This window comes from Aptenodytes patagonicus, chromosome 1 (genome assembly GCF_965638725.1).
Source record: "Aptenodytes patagonicus chromosome 1, bAptPat1.pri.cur, whole genome shotgun sequence".
NCBI lineage: Eukaryota > Metazoa > Chordata > Aves > Sphenisciformes > Spheniscidae > Aptenodytes > Aptenodytes patagonicus.
This window is the reverse complement of record NC_134949.1, coordinates 149,795,788-149,809,796: the sequence shown is the minus strand read 5'-3', so window position 1 is coordinate 149,809,796 and position 14,009 is coordinate 149,795,788.

Here is a 14,009-nt window from a genome sequence, read left to right as displayed (position 1 = left end):
TCAGTTGAAAGAAAATTGACTCATTGTCAAAGAGTCTGATGATATAAAATTCACTAGAGACAGGCAGAGGGAAAATGTCTGTCCATCTGCCAAGCGCGAGTAAATAAATTACTTGTTTGTGAAATAGCTTTTGCTAATCTCTGTTCCAAAACATGTCAACCTCTTTACAATTGAACCATCTAACAAAATCATTGTCATTGGCCACTTCACCTAGAGAGATTTTCAAAAATTCGTTCTGTATTAGAGAAAGATACGTTTCTAGGTGCTCTGCTCAGCACTCTTAAATATTGGTCAACATTGATAATTGTGTTTGTTCAGACTTCTATCTCCTTATTACTAATCTGGAGCTCATCAACAAAAATTCCTCCATTGTGTTCTTGTGGTGCCTCAGTCTCCTATCAGTGAGAATACACTGAGCAAGAAATCACACTGAAAGACAGTGAGCTGTATCCGTTCGTCACGACACTTGCGAAGCATTGCCATAGCTCAGCTTGGAGCAACCATTACACGCACTCTTTGAAGCAACTCTATTCTCACCCAAAAGACTGACCTATCTACAGGTACTGTTACTTGTCATTGGTAAAGAAAAAATCAGGAAATATTTTGATAAAATCTTAAAATGTTAGACATTTAACAAATCTGGTTTATTCTAATTTTTAGAAAGTTTTGTAAGAAGAGCTTTCTGAAATCTACAACTTTGCCTGAAAATAATTTGAGGTTTTTTGCAGTTTCCCAGTGGAGGGTACTTGATTTTTCTGACTAAACAATAAGTTTTTCACTTGAGGATTACTGTCTAGAAAACAAAGGAGGTAGAGGAGAAGCTGGGTTAAAATCTATCAGTCAGAGGAGGGCTGCTCTAGCACAGCCCTGACTTCCTCAACAGAGGAGGAGGTGAGGGTTTCTGCCTCTGGGAAGAATTTGAGAGAAGACAATGAACCTTGCTTGAAGTTTAAAAAAAGGAATGATGTTAGCACCTACCTTCGGCAGAGGTTCACAGCTGTTGCAGTCCGTCCATGATTCACTCCTTCAGTCCCACAAGAAGGGCACACACTTTTCTGAGGAAGAAGATGAAAGGATACAGCCTTCTACAGTGCTATTTCCAACTGTGAAGCTTAGGTAATTCCCCATTTAGCGTGCTGGAGAGTCCCAATGAGACATGCTCTCATTCTGAGGTGATTTCTCAAAGCTGTAGCTTCCACTATGGATCAAGCTTGCCTAACATTTCCAAACCTCTCCTGCACTCAGTCCAATGTTACTTACCCTTTTCCCACAGATCAGCTTACTCACCTCCCTCTGTGCAACCAGATCAGCTAACTAGGAAAGCAGTCAGATTCCTGTTCAGTCCCAGGCACTACTTCCTTTTCCAACCCTTACTAGTGCACTTGATCATGCAAGCGGTACCAGCTCTCTTGACGCAAAAGGACTCAAAGTTTGCCCGGCTGAGTCAGAGCTGTCATCACTGTTAAACTGCTTGCTGCGTTAGGCTGAGTCATGTTAATTTAGCCACTTCCATTTCGTTTTATCTGACAAATGTATGTGGCTAAATGTTTTTCTTCCTTTTAAGCAGTTGTTCCTTAGTTTAACAAAGGCTGATTTCTGAAGAATCACCGTAAGTGTTCCAATAGCTGGAAAAACCAAAGGGGAAGATAGAGTAAGCACTGTGCAAACATGATAGAGCTAGCTAATTTGTAGTAGGTAACCTCACCACTGAAACTAACGGTACCGGTATCAGTAGAGAAGCTATTTGTGGCACTGTGCAAATATCTATCTCTACATCAGGAGGATAAGATTCATCTGCCATTACTTAGCTATCTGTCAAATATCCTTCAGTTTGGGCTCATAACCTTGGGTTCCCCTCACAGAGAATACGGATTAATGAACTTGTCATGACTTAGGTGCCTGTTACAGGTTTGATTTCATCCTATAAGGCAGAGCAAATTAATTATCCCCCTGGATAATCCAGAGACTCTGGATCAGACTTGGATATAATTTTTAGATGGTTAACATTAGAGATAAATCCCACCCTATGGGTTTGGAATGAATTTTCTAGTAACAACTGACCTGTAGATATCTGTTAGGATCTCAGCTTTGGGAAAATAGCCCCATACTTAAACCAAAGCCTCTTTTGGGTACATCACATGAAGACTATTCAACATTTCATCTTCTCCTGAGATTGCTAGTAACCTGTCTTGACTGGGTCATTATTTCTGATAAGCATAGTATTTAAGGAACAAGAAATGTCCCTGCATACTCTGACCTGTAACTGTTTTGCTGGTGAGAATGACTGTACACAGGTGATGTCCCAGAGAAAGTGCTGTGGAGCTCTAGCTCAACTTTGATTCATTCTTCTGTTTATTTTAGGAAGAAAAAGCAAAGCACTAGAAACTTATTTTAACATGCATTGGGTGTAGGTGGCCAGATGTGGCGTTAGGTGTGGCCAGGACTGCAGGGGTGACCCCTGTGAGAAGACACCAGGGGCTGTCCTGTATCCTATTCCAGCCAGCTCCAACAGACCCACAGCAGGACACAGCTGAGCCCAGCAGCCAAGGTGGTGGTACCTCTGGGAAAACATATTTAAGAAAGGGGGGGGAAAGCTGGATAGAGAGAGGTGGAGGGAGCAAAAAGAGTGAGAAAAAGCAGAGGGAACACCAAGTTTGGAGGAAGAGTCGGAGATGCTCCATCATGGAGCAGAGATTCACTGCAGCCCATGGAGGACCTGTGCTGGAGCAGAAAACAAGCATAAGGAGGAAGAGGCAGTGGAGATGAAACATTCATATATTGACCAAAACCCCCCAGTCCCCATCCCCCCTTGCACCACCTGGGGAGGTAGAGGAGTGTAAAGTGGAGGAGTGAAGTGGAGCCTGGGCAGGGGTGGGGGGAGGCAGGTGTTGTCTTAATGTTTGTCTTTTTGTTTCTTACGACCCGTATCTATTTTGATTGGCAATAAATGAAAGTTAATTTTCCCCAAGTCAAGTCTGTTTTGCCCACAGTGGTAACTGGTAAGCAATCTCCCTGTCCTTATCTCTACCCATGAGCTCTCATTCATGGTATTTTCTTTTTTTCTCCCCCTATCCCACTAAGGAGGGGGAGTGAGCAAGCAACTGGGTGGGAGTTTGCCTGTTAGTCAAAGCTAACCCACCACATCATTGCACCAAAATACAACTTTTAACTGACTTAGACCATATAGTGCTACAGAAGCAGATGACGTTTGCAGCTGGCATACATACTTTTACCTTATCTCACCTAGAGTTACCAATATCTGCAGGAGAAATTGCTGAAGAGGTGCTTTTCTTCCAAACCCGACCCTTCTGCTGGGTGGAAGACTAAAATAGATCACCTCCTGTTAGATCAGACCTATACCATGTGGCTGGGTTTTTGACATGTCCTGTTTGAACAGAAAGAAGATTAGCCAAATCAAGAAAAAAATGTGATCAACAGGTCAGTAGAGAAGGCCGCTAAATCCGAGAAAGATGCCAGCTCATGTCCAATTTTTCATCCCCCAATATCCTCAAGTCCTTCTCCGCAGGGCTGCTCTCAATCCATTCACCCCCCAGTCTGTATTAAGATTGGGGTTTGCCCCAAACCTGGTGCAGGACCTTACACTTGGCCTTGTTGAACTTCATGAGGTTCACACGGACCCACTCCTCAAGCCTGTCAAGGTCCCTCTGGATGGCATCCCTTCCTTCTAGTGCATCAACTGCACTACTCAGCTTGGTGCTGTCTGCAAACTTGCTGAGGGTGCACTCAGTCCCACTATCTATGCTGTTAATGAAGATGTCAAATAGTACTGATCCCAGTATGGACCCTTAAGGGACACCACTCGTTACTGGTTTCCACTTGGACATTGAGCCATTGATTGTAAGTCTTTGGATGCGCCCATCCAGCCAGTTCCATAGCCATCTAACAGTCCCTCTATCAAACTGATATCTCTCCAATTTAGAGGCAAGAATGTTGCAGGGACCATATCAAAGGCCTTACAGAAGGGATTTACATAAGGATGATTTGAAACTCTGAGTTTGGAATGCGTGGGCAGAAATGCCCATCATAGATAAACCTATATCTTAGAGTTTAATGCATGGAGTGGCCCAATGTTGCTACTTACAGAAAAATTTGCACATTTTCCTTCTGAAATTAGGGTATGTTTTGTCAGTATTTGGGGGAGAAGAATTAAAGCAGAACAAAACAGACAGAAACCAAAGGGCAGAGTGGCTAAGGGATGACTAAGTGCAGTCAAGAAGCAAAATTAAGCCCTCTGAAAGCTACATGTGGTCTTCATCTTGTATGCAGGCAGTACCTTGCTGCTTTCCAGGCTGAGTAATCAGTCTTTGTTTCTGTTACTTGGGAAGATTCTCAAAGTGGCCACAAGATGGTAGCCTAAGATCAGAGACAAGCAAGCTAAATCATGAAAATAAAGGTAATAGGGTGAAAAATTACTTCTTCATGTAAACCGAAATCAAAACAAACGTCGGGACCAGTCACTGACACACAGTGAGGAGCTGAGCTATATTTTAGCTCCCAAGTAGTGTAATATCCACAATAGGGCTATCTAGTGTACCTACTGGATAGCCCTATACGGAGATATGCTAGGTGTCTGAAGCTCTGCACTGTTATGGACAAATTTATGTCCAGCAAACTTAAGTTTACACTTCCCTTACCATGTAAGGTCAGCATACCATCAGCTGCAGTTGCCTGCAATTTCCCCTTTTCTTCTAAAGTGCAAAACAGAAGGAGTAAAAGGTTTAAACAAATTTTCCTTGCTACAGTCTCAGAGTGTCTTATTCATTAGAAAAACAAATAGCTTTGTCTGTATGCCACAACTAAAAGAAAAGAAGGGTTTTGGACAAAATCAGCCAATTCTGTAGTTTGAGGAGACCTGGTGGTATTTGCAGATTTGAACCAAACTCAGCCAACAGATTCTTAGCCCTGTTTCTTAGAAGGGTATAAACTCTGCTTGTAAGATTTTAAGCATAGCTTAGTCATGTACAAAGGTGAAGACAGTGTTTGTGTTCTACAGAAAACGTCACTGGCCCTGAAGCTGGCCTGGGGCTCGGGCAATTCTACTACACAGATGTGTATATTTGTTGGTGGAATTAAAAAAAAAATTAAAAAAAAAACCAAAAAAGCTAAAACCAGTTCTAAGCCATATCCAAGTTGCTAATATCACTTGCTGCTTTCTTCTTCTGATACCTCACACAAAGGTGATAAATTTAAAATAGATTAAGCCAGAGAAACTAAAATAAAAATCCATGAAAGATTCTCTTTTGATGATCAACTTCTCTTGACTATAACAGCAACGTTCTTTCTTAACATTAGCTATGAAGAAGACTATATGCAAATCTTTGAGTTCTTATGTTTTAAATTAAAGGTTACAAAGCTAATCATATAAAGCTTGTACAATTAGTCTGGTTTTAAGAAGAATACAGATTGACCCAAAAAGTCTGTGGTAAAACATGCTGGCCTAGTAAAGGATGCTTTTAGACTACTCTGGCATGCAACTCCCCTCCCTTTCATTAGGCAAACTAAAGTATCCTTCAGACTGCACAGCAGCTAAGGGGAACTTCACCTTCAAGTTGACTGGTTTGGTGAAAACATCCATGTCTAGGTCAAACACTGATTATGAGACTCTGAATGACAAGACTGAGATGCGTATGTAGTATCCCAAATCCTCTGCAGAGGTGATCTTGGGCATTTTGTGAATTTTCGTCAAGTCATACATTCCGTACAGTTAGTTAAATTGCCTATACTGAAATTGATAGCATATAGTTTACTCTGTATAAATATTGAAGGTTTTAACTTTTCCAATCTATATGAAAAATTTTCGTTTTTCATTTATTGTCACTTGACAATAAATCAAGGCTTTTATACCAGCCCAGTTTCTTGATTCACTGTAACAGTTACATCATGACCCAGCTTCTCCAGTGCTGGGACTCGGGTTCCAAGAATAATTCTATTCTGAGAATCTGCAGGGTCCAATTTCAAGAATGACAGAAGTTGAGTAGACACAAAAGTCTCAGCACTATCTTTATCCTCTAGCAGGACTCTCTCAATTCCTCTACAGAGCAGCAATCAGAACAACTAAGTTTTTCTTCTCTACCATTTTCTGTTTTATGAAGACAATAATTGTACTGAATAAATGCATTGGCCCATAATTCAGAAGGTCTCTCAACCTCCTAGATATTGCTATAATGCAATTTGCCAAAATAAACTTCTGGCATAACTGTGGACTTCTCCTATTTAACTGCTGTTTATGGGCATGTTTGATGCAAGTATTCTTTTAAGAACTATAAATAGCCACATAACATAGGTCTTCTCAGATCAGTGCCACTATTGTTCCACAAGCTCTGGCATGTGTGTGCTTCAGCCCCTCACTTGCTTCAGGAAGGTGTTTCTCTTGCTGAAGGGACTTCGGCAAGAAGCAGCATCAGCTTTGGAAGACTAAGCAAATTCTATGTCTTCTTACTGACACTCCTTGGCTTTCTCAGCAGCTTGCTCATTCTACCAGGCTCAAAGAGGCTCTCTTGATCTGTATTTGAAATCATAACACTAACCTTTCTTGGTATGTTTATCCTGGGAAATGTTTTATGCAGTCACCTTCAGTTCTAACGTGAAGCCATCATGGAAGGAGAAAAAAAACCTAAACCATAAAACCCTCCTGATATCAACCTCACCACTGGCAGTATGACGTTTGTTTTTCAGGGGAAGCCTTTTACCAGAAGACAAACACACACCTGAAGTTGTAGTTTTCTTTGGGGGGTTCACATTAAGTCTCATAGAAATCAGTTTGCTGAATGATTCTTCACACCTCTGAAGGTGAAGTGGAGCATTTGTTTTCTTTTGTCTTTGGATTCTTTCCATCGCTATATTTTCACAGTAATTCTACATATCTTTTTGCATCTGTTCCCACAAGCCTCCAATGAAAAGTCCCTTGCAGAGCCTTTTATGCAAACTGGTACTCTTTAGAAGGAAGGGAATAAACAAGGTGCAATGTTTTCTCTTAACTTAGAAGAAACTGATGACTGCCCTCACTCACACTGCATTACTTCATCTGCTGTTAACCACAATACGTGCATGAACACCATCCATCTATCTGCATTTTCTGTTTACTGTACAGGAAGTTAATCAGAAAAAAAAAAGGAAAATAATTACAATTTAAGTCAAGTCTCATTCCTCTGTGACTGCATTAGAGGAGCTACTGATTATACAATTTGCTCTGTTTCCTTATTTCTCTCAGTTTCTATTCTAAACCTTTTGATCTGTTTTGCCAACCAAGCTGCCCCTTTAAAGTGCAGCTTTACAGTGAACGTTCACTTTTTTGCCATTCATTATTGCAGGGAAAGTACCCCAGCCATGACAACTTTACAACCAATGGGTGGTGGAAGAGCACATTTTAAAACTTTTTCTCTCCTTGAGAACTTGCCAAGGAGAGAGTTCCACCATTTCATTTGGAAATTAATTGCAAGCCTAAATAAAGCTTGAAAACTAGTTCTTCCCTGAAGTAAGAAAATAGCCCAGCATTCAGAGAAGTTCTCTGAAAGACAGACAGGCACAACCAATTCTGCGTGCTGAGCAGAATCAGCAGAATCAAGGTGCAAATCAGAGATGAGTGTATCCTAAGCCTTTCCTCAGCTTGTGGGAGAAACATTAGTAACATGAAACATACCTGTAGCAGCTGCATCTGTGAGAAAGAGTGTTGTTCTATGGACCCTTGCGGAATTTTCGAGGGAAGCTATTCTGGGTACTTACTTGCCAAAGCATGTCCTTCCCTCACACATGCTCAGGATGCAGAAATGCTAATACAAAAGAGAAGGGTAAGAAAATTGGTGCTTTGCCTTGCAGCAGTAGACTACCGCTTGATGCTTGGGTTTTTTTCTTTATCTCATCAGTAAACAGAGCATGAGTAACTTGCATGCTGGATTGTCATGAGAGTGCTGTGGTTTAACCTCAGTCGGCAACTGAGTACCACGCAGCCGCTCGCTCACTCCCTCCCCTCCCCAGTGGGATGGGGGAGAGAATTGGAAGAGTAGAAGTGAGAAAAACTCATGCGTTGAGATAAAAACAGTTTAATAATTGAAATAAAATAATAGTAACAATAATAATAATGTAATAATAATAATAATAATAATAATAATAATAATAATAATAATAATAATACACAAAGCAAGTGATGCCCAGCCAGTCCCCGAGCAGCGGCCCCCCCGGCCAGCTTTCCCCAGTTTATGTACTGAGCATGACGTCACATGGTATGGAATGTCCCTTTGGCCAGTTTGGCTGTGCCCCCTCCCAGCTTCTTGTGCACCTCCAGCCTTCTCAGTCAGTAGAGCATGGGAAACTGAAAAGTCCTTGACCAGTGTAAGCACTGCTTAGCAACAACTAAAACATGGGTGTGTTATCAACTTTGTTCTTATCCTAAATCCAAAACACAGCACTGTACCAGCTACTAGGAAAGAAATTAACTCTGTCTCTGCCAAAACCAGGACAGTAACCACCCCTTATTCTATACCATCTACATCATGCTCAAGTCTCATATTTTCCAATACATTTCCATTAATCACAACCCCTTTTCCTGCTGGTTTTTGTTGTTTGTTTTTTTTTTTTAATATATATACACACAGATATCATTCCCTTAGTCTATGGGCCATCCCTCTAAAATGTTCGGTGAATTCATTTAGTCCATGACTTCAGGCTCCATCTGTTGTAATTATCTTCCAGGGCAGAAAAGATGGAGATGGTATGTGGTGTTGGATTGTTTCATGTTGAAGTCAGTTCTGGTACCATCATCACTGTGCTTTGCTTGGTTTCATTGAAGTTTATTCTTCATTAGTCTGGGTGATTCTTATTGTAATATCATTAGTATGGCATATAATATTATGTAGCACTTAACATCACACAATTCAGATCATTGGCTATTCTCACCCAAAATCAAATCCCCTTGAGGCACACATCGGACTTCCCCATCCTCCCGCATCACCCACCAAGTGCACCCAGGTCCTTGAGCAAAAGCAATCCCACGGATGGGTTTGCCTCTGCCCGAGGCAGGAATAACCCAGACTGTCTTCCCCAGCATATTTTTTATGTGCACTACAGGAACTTTATCCCCTTCTACAGTATGTAAAAGTTTTGACTGGGCAGGGCCCGCTTGATTGGCAGATCCCCGAGTGTTGACTAACCAGGTGGCTTTTGCTAAATGTGTGTCCCAAAGTTTGAACGTCCCACACCCATTGCTCTCAGTGTAGTCTGTAACAGTCCATTGTATCGTTCAATTTTCCTGGAGGCTGGTGCTTGATAGGGGATGTGATACACCCACTCAATGCCGTGCTCTTTGGCCCAGGTGTCTATGAGGTTGTTTCAGAAATGAGTCCTGTTGTCTGACTGAATTCTTTCTGGGGTGCCATGTCGCCATAGGACTTGCTTTTCAAGGCCCAGGATAGTGTTGTGGGCAGTGGCATGGGGCATGGGATATGTTTCCAGCCATCCGGTGGTTGCCTCCACCATTGTAAGCACGTGGCGCTTGCCTTGGCGGGTTTGTGGGAGTGTGATATAGTCGATCTGCCAGGCCTCCCCAGATTTATATTTCAGCCATCGTCCTCCATACCAGAGAGGCTTTAACCGCTTGGCTTGCTTGATTGCAGCACATTTTTTGCATTCATGGATAACCTGTGCAATAGTGTCCATGGTCAAGTCCACCCCTCGATCACGAGCCCATCGGTATGTTGCATCTCTTCCTTGGTGACCTGAGGTGTCATGGGCCCACCGAGCTAGAAATAATTCACCCTTATGTTACCAGTCCAGATCCACCTGAGCCACTTCCATCTTAGCAGCCTGATCCACCTGCTGGTGGTTTTGATGTTCTTCAGTGGCCCGACTCTTGGGTATGTGAACACCTACGTGACGGACCGTTACAACCAGGTTTTCTACCCAGGCAGCAATATCTTGCCATGATGCAGCAGCCCAGATGGGTTTGCCTCTGTGCTGCCAGTTGCTCTGCTTCCATTGCTGCAACCACCCCCACAGGGCATTTGCCACCATCCATGAGTCAGTGTAGAGATAGAGCACTGGCCACTTTTCTCGGTCAGCAATGTCTAAAGCCAGCTGGATGGCCTTTACTTCTGCAAATTGGCTCGATTCACCTTCTCCTTCAGCAGTTTCTACAACTTGTTGCATAGGACTCCATACAGCAGCCCTCCACCTGCGATGCTTTCCCACAATGCGACAGGACCCATCAGTGAACAGGGCATATTGCTTCTCATTTTCTGGTAGTTTATTATACATTGGAGCCTCCTCAGCACGCGTCACCTGCTCCTCTGGCAATATTCCAAAATCTTTGCCCTCTGGCCAATCCATGATCACTTCCAGGATTCCTGGGCGACTGGGGTTTCCCGTTCGTGCCCATTGTGTGATCAGTGCGACCCACTTACTCCATGTAGCATCAGTTGCATGATGTGTACAGGGGATTCTCCCTTTGAACATCCAGCCCAGCACCGGCAGTCGGGGTGCCAGGAGGAGCTGTGCTTCAATACCGGTCACTTCTGAAGCAGCTCAAAGCCCTTCATATGCTGCCAGTATCTCTTTTTCAGTTGGAGCATAGTGGGCCTCGGATCCTCTGTATCCCCGACTCCAAAACCCCAGGGGTCGACCTCGAGTCTCCCCAGGTGTTTTCTGCCAGAGGCTCCAGGTAGGGCCGTTCTCCCTGGCTGTGGTGTAGAGCACAGTTTTTACATCTTGTCCTGCCTGGACTGACCCAAGGGCTACTGCATGAACTGTCTCCTCTTTAATATGTTCAAAGGCTTGTCGTTGCTCAGGGCCCCATTTGAAATCGTTCTTCTTCCGGGTCACTTGATAGAGAGGGTTTACGATTAGACTGTAGTGTGGAATATGCATTCTGCAAAAACCCACAACGCCTAAGAAAGCTTGTGTTTCCTTTTTGCTAGTTGGTGGAGACATGGCTGTTATTTTGTTGATCACATCCTTTGGGATTTGACGACGTCCATCTTGCCATTTTATTCCTAAAAACTGGATCTCCTGTGCAGGTCCCTTGACTTTACTTTATTTTATGGCAAAACCAGCCTTCAGGAGAATTTGGACTATTTTCTTCCCTTTCTCAAAAACTTCTCCTGCTGTGTTGCCCCACACGATGATGTCATGCATGTATTATAGGTGTTCCAGAGCCTCACCCTGCTCCAGTGCAGTCTGGATCAGTCCATGGCAAATGGTGGGGCTGTGTTTCCACCCCTGGGGCAGTCAGTTCCAGGTGTACTGGACACCCCTCCAAGTGAAAGCAAACTGTGGCCTGCACTCTGCCGCCAAAGGGATTGAGAAAAATGCATTAGCGATATCAATTGTGGCATGCCACTTGGCTGCCTTTGACTCCAGTTCGTATTGAAGTTCTGGCATGTCCAGCACGGCAGCACTCAGTGGTGGCGTGACTTTGTTCAGGCCACAATAGTCTACTGTTAGTCCTTACTCTCCATTAGACTTTCGCACCAGCCATATGGGACTGTTAAAGGGTGAGCGGGTCTTGCTGATCACTCCTTGGCTCTCCAGTTGACGAATCAGCTTATGGATGGGAATCAGGGAGTCTGGGTTGGTGCGATATTGCCGCCGGTGCACTGTGGTGGTAGCGATTGGCACCTGTTGGTCTTCCACCTTCAGCAACCCCACAACAGAGGGGTCCTCCGAGAGACCAGGCAAGGTGGACAGCTGTTTAATTTCTCCCGTCTCCAAGGCAGCTATACCAAAAGCCCACCGGTACCCTTTTGGGTCCTTGAAATACCCTCTCCTGAGGTAGTCTATGCCAAGGATGCACGGAGCCTCTGGGCCAGTCACAATGGGGTGCTTCTGCCACCCATTCCCAGTTAGACTCACTTCGGCTTCCAATACAGTTACCTGTTGTGATCCCCCAGTCACCCCAGAAATACAGATGGATTCTGCCCCTTTATAGCTTGATGGCATTAAGGTACACTGTGCACTGGTGTCTACTAGAGCCTTATACTCCTGTGAGTCTGATGTGCCAGGCCACTGAATCCACACAGTCCAGTAAACCCAGCTGTCCCTTTCCTCCACCTGGCTGGAGGCCTCTAGTACTCATCACAGTATTCATTTCTCATTTCTTGTAAACATGAGTCAGAAGTTTCTTCATGAAGATCAGAAGTAAGATCAGCCCTTCTACTCTGTCTGGGGAACTGCCCGCTGGAAACTGGAGCAGCAATTTTCCTGGAAGAATCCCTTTCTGTGATTGTTTTTCCTTCCAACTCATGTACCCGTGCCCCTAGGGCTGAGGTAGGTTTTCCATCCCACTTCCTCATGTCCTCTCTGTGGCCACGCAGGTAAAACCATAGGGTGCCCTATGGTGTATACTCCTTATACTCTCTCTCTCTAGCAAAAGAACACTGACTCCTAATAGCCAAGATATTGGTCCATACAGGTGGGGAGTAGGACCTATCCTCTTTGACTTGATGGAACTCCCAGGACAGTTTCTCCACAGCCGAGATGAGGGAAGATGAGAGACTTTCTTCATATTGCTGGAGCTGACCAGCCAATTCATCCACCGTTTGTTCCTCTCCATCTTTCCAGGTCATCACTGCCAATGAGTTGGCATATGACGATGGTGCGCTCCGTACAAACTTCTGCCACATGGGTCGTGTGCACTTGACTTCATCTGGATCTTTGGATAGCTGTTCATTGCTCAGGTCACCATAAATCACCTCCAGCACAGCTAATTCCCTCAAGAACTGGATACCCTTCTCCATGGTGATCCACTTGCCTGGGCAACATATGACATCTTCCTTAAAGGGATACCTTTCCTTCACGCTTGACAAGAGTCGCCTCCAAAGGTTGAGGACTCGTGTCCCTTTTCCAATTGCTTTATCAATGCCCCCTTCCCTAGAAAGGGATCCCAGCTGCTTGGCTTCCCTACCCTCTAATTCCTTGGCTCCATTATCCCAGCATCGGAGCAGCCAGGTGACAATATGCTCACCTGGACGACGGCTGAAATCTTTTCGTATAACTCGCAGCTCACTCAGGGATAGAGATTGGGCGGTTACTGCCTCTTTCATGAATTCTTCCTCTTCTTCCTCCCAGAGCAGTTGCCGGCCCTCCTCCTCCTGTTCTCGTAATGGCCCTTCTCCAGGGTAGTCTGCCTCATCCACTTCTTCCTCTGGCTCCCTTTTAGAAGTTTCTTCCTCCCTTACTAAACGAGCCGACTTCCGCTTCCAAAATTTCTTCTTGTGTACATGGGCGACTGATACCGGCACAGGTTGGCTTTTTGGTTCAGCCACAGGGCGTGTCACCGGGGTCGGAGTGGCCGCAGTGCGTGTCGTTTTACCGTCAGATCTAGAGACCTTCTCTTCCCTTTGAGGGTACTGAATGGTGTTGAGCAGGGCTCGGTAGGCATGGGCCAGGCCCCAGCACGTTGCAATGAGCTGCATCTCTCTGGAGTTGCCAGGGTGACAGCATACTTTGTCCAAATGTTCTACTAACTTTTCAGGATTCTGCACTTGCTCAGGCATGAAGTTCCAAAACACTGGGGGTGCCCGTTGGCCTAGGTACTTGCCCATCTTGTCCCACACACCCTGTGACTGATAACTATCCAGCCTTGGGGCAGATCTCTGGATGATATTCTTAAATTGCTTACCAACTTTAGACAAAACCAAAACCATATTCCAAAGAAGTACCAATAGAGGTATCTTAACTACCCAAGGATGTTGAAAATACTGAAAAGTTACTGTAATGGAGGAGGAAACATCATAGAAGAAGGTAGTGACACTGCCATTCTGTATTTCCTCCGTAAAAAAACTCTCAGGAAAGTTACTGTAATTGCTAGTTGTCTCCACGAAGTCTTATCCATAGTACAGTAATGGCTTCATTGTGAAATTCAGATACCAAATTAAGACCAAGGTCAATGTTTTAAAAATAAACCTCCCAAACAGAATATCACCAATTTTTAACATGTACAGCAAAAAAATGAGCACGATGCAGATTAGACAAATCAATATCAAGAACAGAGAAACCAA